The sequence below is a fragment of the Cupressus sempervirens genome, chromosome 3 (assembly GCF_028749045.1).
Source record: "Cupressus sempervirens isolate cs-2001-9-10 chromosome 3, ASM2874904v1, whole genome shotgun sequence".
In the NCBI taxonomy this organism is placed as follows: domain Eukaryota; kingdom Viridiplantae; phylum Streptophyta; class Pinopsida; order Cupressales; family Cupressaceae; genus Cupressus; species Cupressus sempervirens.
The window spans coordinates 438017438-438023096 of record NC_143120.1 but is presented as its reverse complement, the minus strand read 5'-3'; the positions used below and the strand labels follow the sequence as shown (position 1 = coordinate 438023096).

Genomic DNA, 5659 nt, shown 5'->3' with positions numbered 1-5659 from the left:
ATACTAAAAAAAATTCAAATTTAAAACTAATAGTAAATTATTAATTTCATATTTATCAATGTCTAGCAAACTTTAAAAATAAAATGATATGTTTCTTTTCTTGAAGGTATGCGACTGCTTGATCTTTGGAACATTACAAAATTGATATGATACACTAAATTAACATAGTGGATTTTCTTGATATATGATTTGTTTTCGTTGATTTTTTAAAGATTATAGTATGAAGTATCTGTACCAACATGGTGAATAAAAAAGTGATCATTCATCATAATAAAGAAAAATGAGCAAAATATATGTGTATTTTGATGATTCAAAAAATATGTACCTTTTATGGCTTAGAAAATACAAGCCAAAATGTATAGACATTATGTTTGATAAGTAAAACATGTAACTGCTTTGATGAATATTTTACTAGCAAAATAGATATGTGTTTTTCTTAATAAAAGTTAAATAAAATATTTAATACATACATGTTGATGCTAATTAATTTGTCCTCTCTATAATGATAATGTTTTTTCATCAGAGTAAATACATCAAATATAATATGAAATGTATATATAATGAGGATGTTTGAAAGTGACTTTGGATTTGCATGAATCATAATATATATTCTAAAATTAAGGATATCTCATAATTTTACAATAAAAAATAATAAGATCCTTTTTCACATATCAAATACTATCTATAAAATTGAATTAACTTCACTATATTTCTAAACAAGTGCCACATAGTGGCTTAGTACTTGTCTTAAATTATTTTAATTTGTAAATTTAATTATAATTTAATTATATATTTAATAAAGTATTATATGTATTATTTTTTAACTATTACAATATTTTATAATAGATTTTGAAAATTGTATTGATAAATTAATTATATTAAAAATTAAATTTATTTGAGATTATTTAATAAAATATTATAATAATCTTAATTTAATTTTAATGTGTAAAGTTAGGTCGAGCTTAACTGGCACACTTGAATCTTTTGAGTGCTTTGGTGGGTGGGTTATGGGCCCCTCCTTAACTCAACTTTACTTTCATTTTGTTAACCTGTGTTTGACGACGATGTTTCCCATTGTATTTTTTTGTTTGGATCTCGTGATACGAATTCAAGTTTCTTTTACTTGTTATGTAAGTGGGTCCATCGTTGATGAATATTTTAACACTTTTCAGCGTTGGTTGAAACTTACAGTGTACATAGGGATTCTTATAATGTTCTTCCAATTATTTTACTATGTTTGATATTTAATAATATAGATTATTATGCTTAAAAGTGATAATTTTATAAAATTTACTCACTAAAATATTAGTTTTTATATTCTATAAATTATTATTTTTTAAACATTATTTCATAATAAAATTTAATAATGACATTAACATATTATATAAAAAATATATGTATTGTTATTTAATTATATATCTTAGATAAAACATGTAATCTTTTTAAAATAAATCATATGAATATATGTACATATCCATATTTTATAAATAAAATAAGTCAAAAGGTATTAACATTAATCAATAAATGATAATATTTACAATAATAAATACTTAAATTTTAAAAAATAAATATAATAATTTAAAAAATTATATATCATTTTTTGTTGATTGATAAATATAATGAATTTTGTACCATTGTAAAATTATTTTCTGTTATGAGCTTCTTTTGTTTACATAGGACATTCAAAGCAATTTATGAATCTAACAAAATCTAGATTTGATTATTTTTTATGTTATGAGCTTCTTCTATTTACATAGTTTACACACTATAATTTTTCAATTTTAGTTTCTAAAGATTCAAAAGTCAATGAAAGTATGTTGGTAGAGTTTATAAGAAACCAAAATTTAAAAATCATATAGTTTTTTTTCCCCTTTACTCACAAAAATGTTTTGCAAACCATTAGCCAATCTTAGATAAACTTGGAATCATGGACAGAGCATGAAAAGTGTTTAACTGCTTTAATAGGTTACATGATATCTTCATTGTATTTATCTTTTTTACTTTATTCTTAAAAGACTTAGATCTTCAAGAAAAGGCAAATGATAGGTATAAGACCATGTTTTATAACAACAACAACATTCTCTTATGGTGGCTATGTAAAATGGAGTTCAAAAAATGTTTATGAACATTCATCAAAAGATGTTGCTAGTTTCTACTCCACATTAGTTAGAAATTCTAGTGGATATAATACATCATATAAAATTATAGACAAAGCACAATTATGAAAGGAAATGCACAAAATAGATTTATTGAGGATGATTAAAAACTATAAAGTATATAAAATGTGCAGATTTTTAAGCAAGATACAACATCCCTTTACTAGCACCCTCTCTTCTTGTGTAGATTCAAGAACTATAAAAGTAGTTTATAAATAATATTGATTCAAATGCCAAGAACGAGAAGCCTTATCAGCTTCCAAAATCTACATTCCACAACCTTTAACATTATTCCCACAATTGGCAAAAATGGGAGACTTGAAACAGGACATGTATATCCATTAAATCATAAGGTAAAGATATTTTTTTATCAAATAATATAGCTGAAAATTGCTAGTAGACATACATCAAGACATGGAAGAATAAACAAAGAATGTGAACAATTTGATATAATGCATCAAAGATAATTCAAGTTATGGAATTTTATAAACTATCTTAAAAAATTTAATTGTGTTTATACATGCCCAAAATAACAACATAGCATTACACAATCTAAGATTTTCTTACAATACAACACAAACAAGTATGATGATACCATATCATGCATTTTCAATCAAATCCAATGAGCTTGCATACTCCCAAACTCTATACTATCAACCATGCAAATTGTATGTTCATTGTACCTAGAGTGATTCTTATCTCGTTCATTTGGCCTATCAAGATCATCAATCCAATTTTGACACTTAAGATTTCGTGGAATTTGTGAAAATATGGGTGTTTGACTCGAGATACTTGTTTTTCTCCTTACATTCATGCATTCAATTAAGTCCCTTTGTGGATGAAGAGTATTGCTAAATCCATCTTGTATGGGATGAAATGGATGTGCACTTGGATGGTTTAATCCAAGGTGGGATGATATGTTTCTAGTTTTAACATTATTTGTCAAGTCCTTTAAAAAATTTGAATGAAAGAAAGTGTTGCTAGATCAAATGTATTAGTCATTCCTTGAATCTCGTTGTGTATTTCAAACTTTATTTCTATTGCTGCATTCTCATCACTGTTTTCTATCATCTACAAAAAGTTAAACATATAATTTTAGAAATAAAAAATTCAAAAAAAATAGAATAAAAATCATCAATATATAATTATTATTTCACCTAAATATGTACCAAATGATCCTCCAATAGTTGACAATTTTTGTTATCCCCAATCCCATTTAATTCAGTAAATTCCTATAATGATATTGAAACACATTTAAACATATGATTTTTTAGGAATCCTATACTAGTAAAATAAATAAATAAATTTTGTTGTCATACCAAATGATTAGAAACACCGATTGGGCATCTTTCTTCTATAGAATCAATTGTAGTGGCAAAATAATCCAAGTCCACATGCAAATTATTATTAGATAGACTCTCTCTCTCTCTCTCTCTCTCTCTCTCTCTCTCTCTCTCTCTAAGTTCACCTGATCACACGTTTGCACATGTATCCTTGTATTGAAAAGTTGCAAGAGCACATACATAGATCAGGTGAAGAGATATACACCTCATATTGGAAACAAGTATCACTTTGACTTAGCACCCATGCTATACAATCATCAAGATCACTAAATATAAAATTTTCATCTAGAATTTACAATGCTTGAACCCAAGATGTGTTCTCAATCTTCTCATTTCAAGTTCCTATAGAAACCATGCTTCTTGCTGATTTGTACTCACCAATAATAGATATAAACATGTGTTGTTAATTGAAGCACCAACCAATCAACACTACTATTTGTGGTATGCTCTACTACTTTTAAGAATCATCTTTTTAGGAGTGAGTGGTATAATTCTATGGCTCCATTTTTTTCTTGCCCTGCATGCTTGAGTGTATGGAAAAATCTAGCCCACATAGTCAATCTTTTAGACCATTGACTCTTAAAATAATCAACAAATGAGGGTTGTGTGTATTTAAAGTCTTCAATAAACATGTGAACATCATTCCTTGTTGAATCTTCATTTACTAAATGATGCATGATATATCCAAGTCTATCAAACATTTCTTGTCTAATTGTGTTATCTTTGACCTTTGCAATTAATTTTTTCAACCATGCACGTCTAACATGGCAAGAACATATATACACATCACATTGAAATACTTCTCAGTATCATAAATATTATACATTTAGTACTTAAAACTATTTTTCAATGGTTTCATACATTATCAAAGAGATGCATTTACTCTCCTTTATAAGATATGATTATAAAAGATATTAAGCAAAACTATCTATTAGAAGAAATAAGTAATTTATAACTTGATGCAACTTGAGGCCTACAAAGACATGATAGATAAATTACATGAATACTGCATAATTGAAATTGGTTAAAAAATACAAGGTTGATCTAACTAATATTGTGGGATCTAGACCTAAAAGATAAATTACCACCTTTGAAATTGAGAGTGCAACAAATATTATAATAATACCTTCTCTGTATGTTATTGTCATGGCTAAATCTGAACCAACCCCTATTGTTGTTGCTACTACTAAACTTGTGGCTTCTTAGAAAATAGTTGTGTTGCTAGGAACCATGGTGCCTTTTACCACGATACATGTGGTTGTGGCAAGAAATATGGTAGAGATCCTTTTAGTTCCTACATTCCAAGTTGGGTACTCTATCACCACAAATGCTCTAGATTCTCTCTACAAAAGGGTCAAATCCAAGGGGATTATGAATTATCTACTAGAAAGACAACTGCAATGACTTTAGCACAACATCTGATTGTCAACTCAAGCTGCAAGGATGATCAAAGTTGTACTTATAAAAATAGCATAAATATTATGGTTGCAATAATAATAAATGGAGGACTTATAAATCTTGTTCTTCAAGATGCGAAATAAGGGATACCTATATTTAATTTCCCAAAGGCAGAAGGAGCTTATTGAGCAAGCTCATGCAAAGCAACTTCAACCTCAAGAATACAATTCAAGAACCTTTACTCTATGCAATCTTGGATTGTTTGGAGTAGAAAGATTTGATGTAATTCTTCCACTAGAACAAGGTGCAACTAGGGTTTTTTGGGGGATCAAATAATATAGTCACAACAACTAGAGATGGGTTCCTTGGTGTGAAAAGTAAAATATAGGTGAATGTAAGCATAGACAACTAAACAATATGGTGCTCATTTGGCAACCTTTCTTGAAAATATTTGCAAAAGTTGTGGAAAACCCAGAGGCACTTAAATTGTAAGGGTAAGGTATGAATGATGCCTTCTTTGTGTACATGTCATGTTTTGGAGAGATTTTTCACCATTCAATGTCGATGTGCCCGCATTGTGTTACAAAAAGATGTAGTAAATCTACAACATATGGAGAGAGTAATTGTGTTTGGAATTTTATTTTTGTATAAGTTTCATTTTGTGACTAAATTTTTTCTCTTTAGAGTCTTAGACAAGTACTATGAAACTTTGCATCTTTTTGAAAATGTTATAAAGGTGGATATAATAGCTTAAATTCACCT

The 5659-nt window shown here is 27.7% G+C and overlaps 1 pseudogene; it reads left to right on the top strand.

Moving 5' to 3' along the window:
- The first annotated feature begins 4516 nt into the window (after window positions 1–4516).
- On the top strand, window positions 4517–5389 carry LOC149566934 (dihydrolipoyllysine-residue acetyltransferase component 4 of pyruvate dehydrogenase complex, chloroplastic pseudogene; annotated as a pseudogene).
- Window positions 5390–5659: the final 270 nt, after the last annotated feature.